Here is a 15,680-nt window from a genome sequence, read left to right as displayed (position 1 = left end):
TTTCTCTCAGGCCCTCTCACCCGAGATCAGGCCGCCGCCCCTAGTGCCAGCCCGGCGCAAAACGGGGCCACCCCACGACCGGCTACACCCCACGCCCTCTTGCCCCCCGGCCGGGTCTTGGTCGAGACCAGCGACCGTGGTGGGGGCGTTGTGAGAGAAAGGCACCGCGCGGCTAGGCCGGCTGTTGGCCTTTGGCCAGCACTGACGGCTCGGGGTGGGTGGGGCAAGAGGGGGCCTCGCAGGAGCCCCTGTGCGGCGAGGGATCCAAAACGCTGCGTCCGCCACAGGGCGGAGGAACGGAGGGCGTCCCAGGATGGTGGGCCCTGGGCCCTGACGCCTCGGAGCACTCCCTGCTCCCAGCGGGCCCGATGTGGTGGAACCTCGGGAGCACGGGAGCCGGGGGAAGGCCGCGGGCCAGCGGCTCGGGGGTCCCCGATCCGAGCCCCGCGGCCCCGGGCCGGCGGTGACGGCCGCAATCCGGCGGGCACGGCCCGGCCGGGCTCTTGGGGCAGCCAGGCGCCTCCTCGGGCGTCTACGGCCATACCACCCTGAACGCGCCCGATCTCGTCTGATCTCGGAAGCTAAGCAGGGTCGGGCCTGGTTAGTACTTGGATGGGAGACCGCCTGGGAATACCGGGTGCTGTAGGCTTTTTCTTTGGCTTTCTGCTTTTCTTTCCTTTTCTTCCAGACGGAGTCTCGCTCTGTCGCCCAGGCTGGAGTGCAGTGGCGCCATCTCGGCTCACTGCAAGCTCCGCCTCCCGGGTTCACGCCATTCTCCGGCCTCAGCCTCCCGAGTAGCTGGGCCTACAGGCGCCCGCCACCTCGCCCGGCTAATTTTTTCTCTTTTTCCTAGAGACGGGGTTTCACCCTGTTAGCCGGGATGGTCTCGAGCTCCTGACCTCGTGATCCACCCGCCTCTGCCTCCCAGAGTGCTGGGATTACAGGCGGGAGCCACCGCGCCCGCACGGCCTGCTGCAGGCTTTTTTGGCTTCCCCGCTGCCTCCCTTCCCCCTACAGTCGCCATGCTTCCCAACCTCCCCTGACTCTGCTCCCCCTTTACCGCCCACCTACACCCCCGCCGCAGCCGGGGTCCTCCTCCTGGGGGTCCGCCCCTACTGCACGCCGGGCAGCAGCGTCCCACCGCTTCCGCCTCGCCGCCGCCCCGCCAGGCGCCCGGCTCCAGCCTGGGAGGGCAGGGGGCCGGACCCCAAAGTCGCAGCCGCGGGGTCCCGTCCGTTCGCGGTGCCTTCCCGCTCCCGGAACGCCCAGGCCATTCAATTCACCCATCGGGCGCCGTCGTCGCACCCTTCCAAACCGGGGCAAGGGGCGGGCAGGGGCAGCGGGTGCCACGGACGCCAACCAAGACCTCGGCTCCAGAACGCATGGGCTGCTTTACCCGGGGGAAGGACATTGCTTCGCCAGCCACCAGGAAAACAGTCCCTGTGCACCCGGGATTCCCAATGCCCCCGACTTCGTGTCCACGACTCCAGTCCCGAGGACACGCCAGAGACCCAGGCCTCCGGGCCCGCCCGGTGCCACGGCTCCCGCCAAACGGGCGGGCGCGCTCTGCAAATCTCGGGGCCCGCCGCAAGGCACCCAGAGCACAGGGAGGTGCCAAGAAAGGCAGGAGCCTACGAAACCCACCTCCAAAGCAAGCAATTCATCCAAGAAAAAGCCCGTCTCAGCGCTCCGTCGGTCCTCTCGCACGGACCGCCTGACCCCCGTGTTCTGGCGCAGCCCAAGCCCCCTCCACCCTATCCCGACCTGCTCAAGAGGGCGCTGCCTAACGGAGCCGGGCGCTTCCTCTCTCAGTCTCTATCGCTCTCGCTCTCTAGCTCCCTCCGCCTCTCTCTTCTAGGTTTCCCCGTGGACCTCGCGCTACTTCTGCCGTTTTCCCTCCGTCTCTCTGTCTCTCTCTCTCTTTCTCTGTCCCTCTCTCTTTCTCAGCCTGTCTGTCTCCTTCCCTCTCGCCCTCCCCTCTCTCTGTCGATCGCTGTCTCTCTCCCTCACTCGGTTTCTATCTCTCCATCGATCTCGTCCTTGCTCTCCTTCAAGCCGCGTGTGTGTGTGCGTGCGCGTGTGTGTGGGTGTGCGTGTGTCTGTGTGTGTGTGTCTCTGTGTGTGTGTGTCAGTGTGTGTGTGTTTCTGTGTGTGTGTGTGTCCGCGAGCGCGCGTGCGAGCGCGCCCGGGTGTGTCTGTGTGTGGGGGAGTGGATTTGCTCCTGCTGGTGGTGGGGTGTGTCTGGGTTTCTCTCAGGCCCTCTCACCCGAGATCAGGCCGCCGCCCCTAGTGCCAGCCCGGCGCAAAACGGGGCCACCCCACGACCGGCTACACCCCACGCCCTCTTGCCCCCCGGCCGGGTCTTGGTCGAGACCAGCGACCGTGGTGGGGGCGTTGTGAGAGAAAAGCCCCGCGCGGCTGGGCCGGCTGTTGGCCTTTGGCCAGCACTCACGGCTCTGGGTGGGTGGGGCAAGAGGGGGCCTCGCAGGAGCCCCTGTGCGGCGAGGGATCCAAAACGCTGCGTCCGCCACAGGGCGGAGGAACGGAGGGCGTCCCAGGATGGTGGGCCCTGGGCCCTGACGCCTCGGAGCACTCCCTGCTCCCAGCGGGCCCGATGTGGTGGAACCTCGGGAGCACGGGAGCCGGGGGAAGGCCGCGGGCCAGCGGCTCGGGGGTCCCCGATCCGAGCCCCGCGGCCCCGGGCCGGCGGTGACGGCCGCAATCCGGCGGGCACGGCCCGGCCGGGCTCTTGGGGCAGCCAGGCGCCTCCTCGGGCGTCTACGGCCATACCACCCTGAACGCGCCCGATCTCGTCTGATCTCGGAAGCTAAGCAGGGTCGGGCCTGGTTAGTACTTGGATGGGAGACCGCCTGGGAATACCGGGTGCTGTAGGCTTTTTCTTTGGCTTTCTGCTTTTCTTTCCTTTTCTTCCAGACGGAGTCTCGCTCTGTCGCCCAGGCTGGAGTGCAGTGGCGCCATCTCGGCTCACTGCAAGCTCCGCCTCCCGGGTTCACGCCATTCTCCGGCCTCAGCCTCCCGAGTAGCTGGGCCTACAGGCGCCCGCCACCTCGCCCGGCTAATTTTTTCTCTTTTTCCTAGAGACGGGGTTTCACCCTGTTAGCCGGGATGGTCTCGAGCTCCTGACCTCGTGATCCACCCGCCTCTGCCTCCCAGAGTGCTGGGATTACAGGCGGGAGCCACCGCGCCCGCACGGCCTGCTGCAGGCTTTTTTGGCTTCCCCGCTGCCTCCCTTCCCCCTACAGTCGCCATGCTTCCCAACCTCCCCTGACTCTGCTCCCCCTTTACCGCCCACCTACACCCCCGCCGCAGCCGGGGTCCTCCTCCTGGGGGTCCGCCCCTACTGCACGCCGGGCAGCAGCGTCCCACCGCTTCCGCCTCGCCGCCGCCCCGCCAGGCGCCCGGCTCCAGCCTGGGAGGGCAGGGGGCCGGACCCCAAAGTCGCAGCCGCGGGGTCCCGTCCGTTCGCGGTGCCTTCCCGCTCCCGGAACGCCCAGGCCATTCAATTCACCCATCGGGCGCCGTCGTCGCACCCTTCCAAACCGGGGCAAGGGGCGGGCAGGGGCAGCGGGTGCCACGGACGCCAACCAAGACCTCGGCTCCAGAACGCATGGGCTGCTTTACCCGGGGGAAGGACATTGCTTCGCCAGCCACCAGGAAAACAGTCCCTGTGCACCCGGGATTCCCAATGCCCCCGACTTCGTGTCCACGACTCCAGTCCCGAGGACACGCCAGAGACCCAGGCCTCCGGGCCCGCCCGGTGCCACGGCTCCCGCCAAACGGGCGGGCGCGCTCTGCAAATCTCGGGGCCCGCCGCAAGGCACCCAGAGCACAGGGAGGTGCCAAGAAAGGCAGGAGCCTATGAAACCCACCTCCAAAGCAAGCAATTCATCCAAGAAAAAGCCCGTCTCAGCGCTCCGTCGGTCCTCTCGCACGGACCGCCTGACCCCCGTGTTCTGGCGCAGCCCAAGCCCCCTCCACCCTATCCCGACCTGCTCAAGAGGGCGCTGCCTAACGGAGCCGGGCGCTTCCTCTCTCAGTCTCTATCGCTCTCGCTCTCTAGCTCCCTCCGCCTCTCTCTTCTAGGTTTCCCCGTGGACCTCGCGCTACTTCTGCCGTTTTCCCTCCGTCTCTCTGTCTCTCTCTCTCTTTCTCTGTCCCTCTCTCTTTCTCAGCCTGTCTGTCTCCTTCCCTCTCGCCCTCCCCTCTCTCTGTCGATCGCTGTCTCTCTCCCTCACTCGGTTTCTATCTCTCCATCGATCTCGTCCTTGCTCTCCTTCAAGCCGCGTGTGTGTGTGCGTGCGCGTGTGTGTGGGTGTGCGTGTGTCTGTGTGTGTCTCTGTGTGTGTGTGTCAGTGTGTGTGTGTTTCTGTGTGTGTGTGTGTCCGCGAGCGCGCGTGCGAGCGCGCCCGGGTGTGTCTGTGTGTGGGGGAGTGGATTTGCTCCTGCTGGTGGTGGGGTGTGTCTGGGTTTCTCTCAGGCCCTCTCACCCGAGATCAGGCCGCCGCCCCTAGTGCCAGCCCGGCGCAAAACGGGGCCACCCCACGACCGGCTACACCCCACGCCCTCTTGCCCCCCGGCCGGGTCTTGGTCGAGACCAGCGACCGTGGTGGGGGCGTTGTGAGAGAAAGGCACCGCGCGGCTAGGCCGGCTGTTGGCCTTTGGCCAGCACTGACGGCTCGGGGTGGGTGGGGCAAGAGGGGGCCTCGCAGGAGCCCCTGTGCGGCGAGGGATCCAAAACGCTGCGTCCGCCACAGGGCGGAGGAACGGAGGGCGTCCCAGGATGGTGGGCCCTGGGCCCTGACGCCTCGGAGCACTCCCTGCTCCCAGCGGGCCCGATGTGGTGGAACCTCGGGAGCACGGGAGCCGGGGGAAGGCCGCGGGCCAGCGGCTCGGGGGTCCCCGATCCGAGCCCCGCGGCCCCGGGCCGGCGGTGACGGCTGCAATCCGGCGGGCACGGCCCGGCCGGGCTCTTGGGGCAGCCAGGCGCCTCCTCGGGCGTCTACGGCCATACCACCCTGAACGCGCCCGATCTCGTCTGATCTCGGAAGCTAAGCAGGGTCGGGCCTGGTTAGTACTTGGATGGGAGACCGCCTGGGAATACCGGGTGCTGTAGGCTTTTTCTTTGGCTTTCTGCTTTTCTTTCCTTTTCTTCCAGACGGAGTCTCGCTCTGTCGCCCAGGCTGGAGTGCAGTGGCGCCATCTCGGCTCACTGCAAGCTCCGCCTCCCGGGTTCACGCCATTCTCCGGCCTCAGCCTCCCGAGTAGCTGGGCCTACAGGCGCCCGCCACCTCGCCCGGCTAATTTTTTCTCTTTTTCCTAGAGACGGGGTTTCACCCTGTTAGCCGGGATGGTCTCGAGCTCCTGACCTCGTGATCCACCCGCCTCTGCCTCCCAGAGTGCTGGGATTACAGGCGGGAGCCACCGCGCCCGCACGGCCTGCTGCAGGCTTTTTTGGCTTCCCCGCTGCCTCCCTTCCCCCTACAGTCGCCATGCTTCCCAACCTCCCCTGACTCTGCTCCCCCTTTACCGCCCACCTACACCCCCGCCGCAGCCGGGGTCCTCCTCCTGGGGGTCCGCCCCTACTGCACGCCGGGCAGCAGCGTCCCACCACTTCCGCCTCGCCGCCGCCCCGCCAGGCGCCCGGCTCCAGCCTGGGAGGGCAGGGGGCCGGACCCCAAAGTCGCAGCCGCGGGGTCCCGTCCGTTCGCGGTGCCTTCCCGCTCCCGGAACGCCCAGGCCATTCAATTCACCCATCGGGCGCCGTCGTCGCACCCTTCCAAACCGGGGCAAGGGGCGGGCAGGGGCAGCGGGTGCCACGGACGCCAACCAAGACCTCGGCTCCAGAACGCATGGGCTGCTTTACCCGGGGGAAGGACATTGCTTCGCCAGCCACCAGGAAAACAGTCCCTGTGCACCCGGGATTCCCAATGCCCCCGACTTCGTGTCCACGACTCCAGTCCCGAGGACACGCCAGAGACCCAGGCCTCCGGGCCCGCCCGGTGCCACGGCTCCCGCCAAACGGGCGGGCGCGCTCTGCAAATCTCGGGGCCCGCCGCAAGGCACCCAGAGCACAGGGAGGTGCCAAGAAAGGCAGGAGCCTACGAAACCCACCTCCAAAGCAAGCAATTCATCCAAGAAAAAGCCCGTCTCAGCGCTCCGTCGGTCCTCTCGCACGGACCGCCTGACCCCCGTGTTCTGGCGCAGCCCAAGCCCCCTCCACCCTATCCCGACCTGCTCAAGAGGGCGCTGCCTAACGGAGCCGGGCGCTTCCTCTCTCAGTCTCTATCGCTCTCGCTCTCTAGCTCCCTCCGCCTCTCTCTTCTAGGTTTCCCCGTGGACCTCGCGCTACTTCTGCCGTTTTCCCTCCGTCTCTCTGTCTCTCTCTCTCTTTCTCTGTCCCTCTCTCTTTCTCAGCCTGTCTGTCTCCTTCCCTCTCGCCCTCCCCTCTCTCTGTCGATCGCTGTCTCTCTCCCTCACTCGGTTTCTATCTCTCCATCGATCTCGTCCTTGCTCTCCTTCAAGCCGCGTGTGTGTGTGCGTGCGCGTGTGTGTGGGTGTGCGTGTGTCTGTGTGTGTGTGTCTCTGTGTGTGTGTGTCAGTGTGTGTGTGTTTCTGTGTGTGTGTGTGTCCGCGAGCGCGCGTGCGAGCGCGCCCGGGTGTGTCTGTGTGTGGGGGAGTGGATTTGCTCCTGCTGGTGGTGGGGTGTGTCTGGGTTTCTCTCAGGCCCTCTCACCCGAGATCAGGCCGCCGCCCCTAGTGCCAGCCCGGCGCAAAACGGGGCCACCCCACGACCGGCTACACCCCACGCCCTCTTGCCCCCCGGCCGGGTCTTGGTCGAGACCAGCGACCGTGGTGGGGGCGTTGTGAGAGAAAGGCACCGCGCGGCTAGGCCGGCTGTTGGCCTTTGGCCAGCACTGACGGCTCTGGGTGGGTGGGGCAAGAGGGGGCCTCGCAGGAGCCCCTGTGCGGCGAGGGATCCAAAACGCTGCGTCCGCCACAGGGCGGAGGAACGGAGGGCGTCCCAGGATGGTGGGCCCTGGGCCCTGACGCCTCGGAGCACTCCCTGCTCCCAGCGGGCCCGATGTGGTGGAACCTCGGGAGCACGGGAGCCGGGGGAAGGCCGCGGGCCAGCGGCTCGGGGGCCCCGATCCGAGCCCCGCGGCCCCGGGCCGGCGGTGACGGCTGCAATCCGGCGGGCACGGCCCGGCCGGGCTCTTGGGGCAGCCAGGCGCCTCCTTGGGCGTCTACGGCCATACCACCCTGAACGCGCCCGATCTCGTCTGATCTCGGAAGCTAAGCAGGGTCGGGCCTGGTTAGTACTTGGATGGGAGACCGCCTGGGAATACCGGGTGCTGTAGGCTTTTTCTTTGGCTTTCTGCTTTTCTTTCCTTTTCTTCCAGACGGAGTCTCGCTCTGTCGCCCAGGCTGGAGTGCAGTGGCGCCATCTCGGCTCACTGCAAGCTCCGCCTCCCGGGTTCACGCCATTCTCCGGCCTCAGCCTCCCGAGTAGCTGGGCCTACAGGCGCCCGCCACCTCGCCCGGCTAATTTTTTCTCTTTTTCCTAGAGACGGGGTTTCACCCTGTTAGCCGGGATGGTCTCGAGCTCCTGACCTCGTGATCCACCCGCCTCTGCCTCCCAGAGTGCTGGGATTACAGGCGGGAGCCACCGCGCCCGCACGGCCTGCTGCAGGCTTTTTTGGCTTCCCCGCTGCCTCCCTTCCCCCTACAGTCGCCATGCTTCCCAACCTCCCCTGACTCTGCTCCCCCTTTACCGCCCACCTACACCCCCGCCGCAGCCGGGGTCCTCCTCCTGGGGGTCCGCCCCTACTGCACGCCGGGCAGCAGCGTCCCACCGCTTCCGCCTCGCCGCCGCCCCGCCAGGCGCCCGGCTCCAGCCTGGGAGGGCAGGGGGCCGGACCCCAAAGTCGCAGCCGCGGGGTCCCGTCCGTTCGCGGTGCCTTCCCGCTCCCGGAACGCCCAGGCCATTCAATTCACCCATCGGGCGCCGTCGTCGCACCCTTCCAAACCGGGGCAAGGGGCGGGCAGGGGCAGCGGGTGCCACGGACGCCAACCAAGACCTCGGCTCCAGAACGCATGGGCTGCTTTACCCGGGGGAAGGACATTGCTTCGCCAGCCACCAGGAAAACAGTCCCTGTGCACCCGGGATTCCCAATGCCCCCGACTTCGTGTCCACGACTCCAGTCCCGAGGACACGCCAGAGACCCAGGCCTCCGGGCCCGCCCGGTGCCACGGCTCCCGCCAAACGGGCGGGCGCGCTCTGCAAATCTCGGGGCCCGCCGCAAGGCACCCAGAGCACAGGGAGGTGCCAAGAAAGGCAGGAGCCTACGAAACCCACCTCCAAAGCAAGCAATTCATCCAAGAAAAAGCCCGTCTCAGCGCTCCGTCGGTCCTCTCGCACGGACCGCCTGGCCCCCGTGTTCTGGCGCAGCCCAAGCCCCCTCCACCCTATCCCGACCTGCTCAAGAGGGCGCTGCCTAACGGAGCCGGGCGCTTCCTCTCTCAGTCTCTATCGCTCTCGCTCTCTAGCTCCCTCCGCCTCTCTCTTCTAGGTTTCCCCGTGGACCTCGCGCTACTTCTGCCGTTTTCCCTCCGTCTCTCTGTCTCTCTCTCTCTTTCTCTGTCCCTCTCTCTTTCTCAGCCTGTCTGTCTCCTTCCCTCTCGCCCTCCCCTCTCTCTGTCGATCGCTGTCTCTCTCCCTCACTCGGTTTCTATCTCTCCATCGATCTCGTCCTTGCTCTCCTTCAAGCCGCGTGTGTGTGTGCGTGCGCGTGTGTGTGGGTGTGCGTGTGTCTGTGTGTGTGTGTCTCTGTGTGTGTGTGTCAGTGTGTGTGTGTTTCTGTGTGTGTGTGTGTCCCCGAGCGCGCGTGCGAGCGCGCCCGGGTGTGTCTGTGTGTGGGGGAGTGGATTTGCTCCTGCTGGTGGTGGGGTGTGTCTGGGTTTCTCTCAGGCCCTCTCACCCGAGATCAGGCCGCCGCCCCTAGTGCCAGCCCGGCGCAAAACGGGGCCACCCCACGACAGGCTACACCCCACGCCCTCTTGCCCCCCGGCCGGGTCTTGGTCGAGACCAGCGACCGTGGTGGGGGCGTTGTGAGAGAAAGGCACCGCGTGGCTAGGCCGGTTGTTGGCCTTTGGCCAGCACTGACGGCTCGGGGTGGGTGGGGCAAGAGGGGGCCTCGCAGGAGCCCCTGTGCGGCGAGGGATCCAAAACGCTGCGTCCGCCACAGGGCGGAGGAACGGAGGGCGTCCCAGGATGGTGGGCCCTGGGCCCTGACGCCTCGGAGCACTCCCTGCTCCCAGCGGGCCCGATGTGGTGGAACCTCGGGAGCACGGGAGCCGGGGGAAGGCCGCGGGCCAGCGGCTCGGGGGTCCCCGATCCGAGCCCCGCGGCCCCGGGCCGGCGGTGACGGCTGCAATCCGGCGGGCACGGCCCGGCCGGGCTCTTGGGGCAGCCAGGCGCCTCCTCGGGCGTCTACGGCCATACCACCCTGAACGCGCCCGATCTCGTCTGATCTCGGAAGCTAAGCAGGGTCGGGCCTGGTTAGTACTTGGATGGGAGACCGCCTGGGAATACCGGGTGCTGTAGGCTTTTTCTTTGGCTTTCTGCTTTTCTTTCCTTTTCTTCCAGACGGAGTCTCGCTCTGTCGCCCAGGCTGGAGTGCAGTGGCGCCATCTCGGCTCACTGCAAGCTCCGCCTCCCGGGTTCACGCCATTCTCCGGCCTCAGCCTCCCGAGTAGCTGGGCCTACAGGCGCCCGCCACCTCGCCCGGCTAATTTTTTCTCTTTTTCCTAGAGACGGGGTTTCACCCTGTTAGCCGGGATGGTCTCGAGCTCCTGACCTCGTGATCCACCCGCCTCTGCCTCCCAGAGTGCTGGGATTACAGGCGGGAGCCACCGCGCCCGCACGGCCTGCTGCAGGCTTTTTTGGCTTCCCCGCTGCCTCCCTTCCCCCTACAGTCGCCATGCTTCCCAACCTCCCCTGACTCTGCTCCCCCTTTACCGCCCACCTACACCCCCGCCGCAGCCGGGGTCCTCCTCCTGGGGGTCCGCCCCTACTGCACGCCGGGCAGCAGCGTCCCACCGCTTCCGCCTCGCCGCCGCCCCGCCAGGCGCCCGGCTCCAGCCTGGGAGGGCAGGGGGCCGGACCCCAAAGTCGCAGCCGCGGGGTCCCGTCCGTTCGCGGTGCCTTCCCGCTCCCGGAACGCCCAGGCCATTCAATTCACCCATCGGGCGCCGTCGTCGCACCCTTCCAAACCGGGGCAAGGGGCGGGCAGGGGCAGCGGGTGCCACGGACGCCAACCAAGACCTCGGCTCCAGAACGCATGGGCTGCTTTACCCGGGGGAAGGACATTGCTTCGCCAGCCACCAGGAAAACAGTCCCTGTGCACCCGGGATTCCCAATGCCCCCGACTTCGTGTCCACGACTCCAGTCCCGAGGACACGCCAGAGACCCAGGCCTCCGGGCCCGCCCGGTGCCACGGCTCCCGCCAAACGGGCGGGCGCGCTCTGCAAATCTCGGGGCCCGCCGCAAGGCACCCAGAGCACAGGGAGGTGCCAAGAAAGGCAGGAGCCTACGAAACCCACCTCCAAAGCAAGCAATTCATCCAAGAAAAAGCCCGTCTCAGCGCTCCGTCGGTCCTCTCGCACGGACCGCCTGGCCCCCGTGTTCTGGCGCAGCCCAAGCCCCCTCCACCCTATCCCGACCTGCTCAAGAGGGCGCTGCCTAACGGAGCCGGGCGCTTCCTCTCTCAGTCTCTATCGCTCTCGCTCTCTAGCTCCCTCCGCCTCTCTCTTCTAGGTTTCCCCGTGGACCTCGCGCTACTTCTGCCGTTTTCCCTCCGTCTCTCTGTCTCTCTCTCTCTTTCTCTGTCCCTCTCTCTTTCTCAGCCTGTCTGTCTCCTTCCCTCTCGCCCTCCCCTCTCTCTGTCGATCGCTGTCTCTCTCCCTCACTCGGTTTCTATCTCTCCATCGATCTCGTCCTTGCTCTCCTTCAAGCCGCGTGTGTGTGTGCGTGCGCGTGTGTGTGGGTGTGCGTGTGTCTGTGTGTGTGTGTCTCTGTGTGTGTGTGTCAGTGTGTGTGTGTTTCTGTGTGTGTGTGTGTCCGCGAGCGCGCGTGCGAGCGCGCCCGGGTGTGTCTGTGTGTGGGGGAGTGGATTTGCTCCTGCTGGTGGTGGGGTGTGTCTGGGTTTCTCTCAGGCCCTCTCACCCGAGATCAGGCCGCCGCCCCTAGTGCCAGCCCGGCGCAAAACGGGGCCACCCCACGACCGGCTACACCCCACGCCCTCTTGCCCCCCGGCCGGGTCTTGGTCGAGACCAGCGACCGTGGTGGGGGCGTTGTGAGAGAAAGGCACCGCGCGGCTAGGCCGGCTGTTGGCCTTTGGCCAGCACTGACGGCTCGGGGTGGGTGGGGCAAGAGGGGGCCTCGCAGGAGCCCCTGTGCGGCGAGGGATCCAAAACGCTGCGTCCGCCACAGGGCGGAGGAACGGAGGGCGTCCCAGGATGGTGGGCCCTGGGCCCTGACGCCTCGGAGCACTCCCTGCTCCCAGCGGGCCCGATGTGGTGGAACCTCGGGAGCACGGGAGCCGGGGGAAGGCCGCGGGCCAGCGGCTCGGGGGTCCCCGATCCGAGCCCCGCGGCCCCGGGCCGGCGGTGACGGCTGCAATCCGGCGGGCACGGCCCGGCCGGGCTCTTGGGGCAGCCAGGCGCCTCCTCGGGCGTCTACGGCCATACCACCCTGAACGCGCCCGATCTCGTCTGATCTCGGAAGCTAAGCAGGGTCGGGCCTGGTTAGTACTTGGATGGGAGACCGCCTGGGAATACCGGGTGCTGTAGGCTTTTTCTTTGGCTTTCTGCTTTTCTTTCCTTTTCTTCCAGACGGAGTCTCGCTCTGTCGCCCAGGCTGGAGTGCAGTGGCGCCATCTCGGCTCACTGCAAGCTCCGCCTCCCGGGTTCACGCCATTCTCCGGCCTCAGCCTCCCGAGTAGCTGGGCCTACAGGCGCCCGCCACCTCGCCCGGCTAATTTTTTCTCTTTTTCCTAGAGACGGGGTTTCACCCTGTTAGCCGGGATGGTCTCGAGCTCCTGACCTCGTGATCCACCCGCCTCTGCCTCCCAGAGTGCTGGGATTACAGACGGGAGCCACCGCGCCCGCACGGCCTGCTGCAGGCTTTTTTGGCTTCCCCGCTGCCTCCCTTCCCCCTACAGTCGCCATGCTTCCCAACCTCCCCTGACTCTGCTCCCCCTTTACCGCCCACCTACACCCCCGCCGCAGCCGGGGTCCTCCTCCTGGGGGTCCGCCCCTACTGCACGCCGGGCAGCAGCGTCCCACCGCTTCCGCCTCGCCGCCGCCCCGCCAGGCGCCCGGCTCCAGCCTGGGAGGGCAGGGGGCCGGACCCCAAAGTCGCAGCCGCGGGGTCCCGTCCGTTCGCGGTGCCTTCCCGCTCCCGGAACGCCCAGGCCATTCAATTCACCCATCGGGCGCCGTCGTCGCACCGTTCCAAACCGGGGCAAGGGGCGGGCAGGGGCAGCGGGTGCCACGGACGCCAACCAAGACCTCGGCTCCAGAACGCATGGGCTGCTTTACCCGGGGGAAGGACATTGCTTCGCCAGCCACCAGGAAAACAGTCCCTGTGCACCCGGGATTCCCAATGCCCCCGACTTCGCATCCACGACTCCAGTCCCGAGGACACGCCAGAGACCCAGGCCTCCGGGCCCGCCCGGTGCCACGGCTCCCGCCAAACGGGCGGGCGCGCTCTGCAAATCTCGGGGCCCGCCGCAAGGCACCCAGAGCACAGGGAGGTGCCAAGAAAGGCAGGAGCCTACGAAACCCACCTCCAAAGCAAGCAATTCATCCAAGAAAAAGCCCGTCTCAGCGCTCCGTCGGTCCTCTCGCACGGACCGCCTGGCCCCCGTGTTCTGGCGCAGCCCAAGCCCCCTCCACCCTATCCCGACCTGCTCAAGAGGGCGCTGCCTACCGGAGACGGGCGCTTCCTCTCTCAGTCTCTATCGCTCTCGCTCTCTAGCTCCCTCCGCCTCTCTCTTCTAGGTTTCCCCGTGGACCTCGCGCTACTTCTGCCGTTTTCCCTCCGTCTCTCTGTCTCTCTCTCTCTTTCTCTGTCCCTCTCTCTTTCTCAGCCTGTCTGTCTCCTTCCCTCTCACCCTCCCCTCTCTCTGTCGATCGCTGTCTCTCTCCCTCACTCGGTTTCTATCTCTCCATCGATCTCGTCCTTGCTTTCCTTCAACCCGCGTGTGTGTGTGTGCTTGCGTGTGTGTCTCTGTGTGTGTTTGTGTCCACGTGCGCGCCTGCGAGCACGCCCGGCTGTGTCTGCCTGTGGTGGAGTGGATTTGCTCCTGGTGGTGATGGGGTGTGTCTGGGTTTCTCTCAGGCCCTCTCACCCGGGATCAGGCCGCCGCCTCTAGTGCCAGCGTGGGGCAAAACAGGGCCACCCCCCGACCGGCTACACCCCACGCCCTGTTGCCCCCCGGCCGGGTCTTGGTCGAGACAAGCGACCGTGGTGGGGGCGTTGTGAGAGAAAAGCCCCGAACGGCTGGGCCTTCTGGTCGCCTTTGGCCAGCACTGACGGCTCTGGGTGGGTGGGGCAAGAGGGGGCCTCGCAGGAGCCCCTGTGTGGCGAGGGATCCAAAACGCTGCCTCCGCCACAGGGCGGAGGAACGGAGGGCGTCCCAGGATGGTGGGCCCTGGGCCCTGACGCCTCGGAGCACTCCCTGCTCCCAGCGGGCCCGATGTGGTGGAACCTCGGGAGCACGGGAGCCGGGGGAAGGCCGCGGGCCAGCGGCTCGGGGGTCCCCGATCCGAGCCCCGCGGCCCCGGGCCGGCGGTGACGGCTGCAATCCGGCGGGCACGGCCCGGCCGGGCTCTTGGGGCAGCCATGCGCCTCCTTGGGCGTCTACGGCCATACCACCCTGAACGCGCCCGATCTCGTCTGATCTCGGAAGCTAAGCAGGGTCGGGCCTGGTTAGTACTTGGATGGGAGACCGCCTGGGAATACCGGGTGCTGTAGGCTTTTTCTTTGGCTTTTTGCTTTTTCTTTCCTTTTCTTCCAGACGGAGTCTCGCTCTGTCGCCCAGGCTGGAGTGCAGTGGCGCCATCTCGGCTCACTGCAAGCTCCGCCTCCCGGGTTCACGCCATTCTCCGGCCTCAGCCTCCCGAGAAGCTGGGCCTACAGGCGCCCGCCACCTCGCCCGGCTAATTTTTTCTCTTTTTCCTAGAGACGGGGTTTCACTCTGTTAGCCGGGATCGTCTCGAGCTCCTGACCTCGTGATCCACCCGCCTCTGCCTCCCAGAGTGCTGGGATTACAGGCGGTAGCCACCGCGCCCGCACGGCCTGCTGTAGGCTTTTTTGGCTTCCCCGCTGCCTCCCTTCCCCCTACAGTCGCCATGCTTCCCAACCTCCCCTGACTCTGCTCCCCCTTTACCGCCCACCTACACACCCGCCGCAGCCGGGGTCCTCCTCCTGGGGGTCCGCTCCTACTGCACGCCGGGCAGCAGCGTCCCACCGCTTCCGCCTCGCCGCCGCCCCGCCAGGCGCCCGGCTCCAGCCTGGGAGGGCAGGGGGCCGGACCCCAAAGTCGCAGCCGCGGGGTCCCGTCCGTTCGCGGTGCCTTCCCGCTCCCGGAACGCCCAGGCCATTCAATTCACCCATCGGGCGCCGTCGTCGCACCCTTCCAAACCGGGGCAAGGGGCGGGCAGGGGCAGCGGGTGCCACGGACGCCAACCAAGACCTCGGCTCCAGAACGCATGGGCTGCTTTACCCGGGGGAAGGACATTGCTTCGCCAGCCACCAGGAAAACAGTCCCTGTGCACCCGGGATTCCCAATGCCCCCGACTTCGTGTCCACGACTCCAGTCCCGAGGACACGCCAGAGACCCAGGCCTCCGGGCCCGCCCGGTGCCACGGCTCCCGCCAAACGGGCGGGCGCGCTCTGCAAATCTCGGGGCCCGCCGCAAGGCACCCAGAGCACAGGGAGGTGCCAAGAAAGGCAGGAGCCTACGAAACCCACCTCCAAAGCAAGCAATTCATCCAAGAAAAAGCCCGTCTCAGCGCTCCGTCGGTCCTCTCGCACGGACCGCCTGGCCCCCGTGTTCTGGCGCAGCCCAAGCCCCCTCCACCCTATCCCGACCTGCTCAAGAGGGCGCTGCCTAACGGAGCCGGGCGCTTCCTCTCTCAGTCTCTATCGCTCTCGCTCTCTAGCTCCCTCCGCCTCTCTCTTCTAGGTTTCCCCGTGGACCTCGCGCTACTTCTGCCGTTTTCCCTCTGTCTCTCTATCTCTCTCTCTCTTTCTCTGTCCCTCTCTCTTTCTCAGCCTGTCTCCTTCCCTCTCGCCCTCCCCTCTCTCTGTCGATCGCTGTCTCTCCCTCACTCGGTTTCTATCTCTCCATCCATCTTGTCCTTGCTTTCCTTCAACCCGCGTGTGTGTGTGTGCTTGCGTGTGTGTCTCTGTGTGTGTTTGTGTCCACGTGCGCGCCTGCGAGCACGCCCGGCTGTGTCTGCCTGTGGTGGAGTGGATTTGCTCCTGGTGGTGATGGGGTGTGTCTGGGTTTCTCTCAGGCCCTCTCACCCGGGATCAGGCCGCCGCCTCTAGTGCCAGCGCGGGGCAAAACAGGGCCACCCCCCGACCGGCT

General features: G+C 66.8%; 7 non-coding genes across 7 annotated transcripts; all 7 read left to right on the top strand.

Annotated features, from left to right (window-relative positions):
• Positions 1 to 530: 530 nt before the first annotated feature.
• On the top strand, positions 531 to 649 carry LOC129529815 (5S ribosomal RNA). Its single transcript, XR_008675356.1, has one exon. It is a non-coding gene; the product is annotated as a 5S ribosomal RNA (ribosomal RNA).
• Positions 650 to 2,776: 2,127 nt separating this feature from the next.
• Positions 2,777 to 2,895, top strand: LOC129529817 (5S ribosomal RNA). The gene has a single exon (XR_008675357.1). It is a non-coding gene; the product is annotated as a 5S ribosomal RNA (ribosomal RNA).
• A 2,123-nt stretch (positions 2,896 to 5,018) lies between these two features.
• Positions 5,019 to 5,137, top strand: LOC129529818 (5S ribosomal RNA). Its single transcript, XR_008675358.1, has one exon. It is a non-coding gene; the product is annotated as a 5S ribosomal RNA (ribosomal RNA).
• A 2,126-nt stretch (positions 5,138 to 7,263) lies between these two features.
• On the top strand, positions 7,264 to 7,382 carry LOC129529821 (5S ribosomal RNA). The gene has a single exon (XR_008675359.1). It is a non-coding gene; the product is annotated as a 5S ribosomal RNA (ribosomal RNA).
• Positions 7,383 to 9,509: 2,127 nt separating this feature from the next.
• Positions 9,510 to 9,628, top strand: LOC129529823 (5S ribosomal RNA). The gene has a single exon (XR_008675360.1). It is a non-coding gene; the product is annotated as a 5S ribosomal RNA (ribosomal RNA).
• Positions 9,629 to 11,755: 2,127 nt separating this feature from the next.
• On the top strand, positions 11,756 to 11,874 carry LOC129529953 (5S ribosomal RNA). The gene has a single exon (XR_008675474.2). It is a non-coding gene; the product is annotated as a 5S ribosomal RNA (ribosomal RNA).
• Positions 11,875 to 13,943: 2,069 nt separating this feature from the next.
• On the top strand, positions 13,944 to 14,062 carry LOC129529948 (5S ribosomal RNA). The gene has a single exon (XR_008675468.2). It is a non-coding gene; the product is annotated as a 5S ribosomal RNA (ribosomal RNA).
• The last annotated feature ends 1,618 nt before the right edge of the window (positions 14,063 to 15,680 follow it).

The sequence above is a fragment of the Gorilla gorilla genome, chromosome 1 (genome assembly GCF_029281585.2).
Source record: "Gorilla gorilla gorilla isolate KB3781 chromosome 1, NHGRI_mGorGor1-v2.1_pri, whole genome shotgun sequence".
Taxonomy (NCBI): domain Eukaryota; kingdom Metazoa; phylum Chordata; class Mammalia; order Primates; family Hominidae; genus Gorilla; species Gorilla gorilla.
Note: the sequence above shows the minus strand (reverse complement) of the source record. Positions and strands in the feature narration are given on the sequence as shown.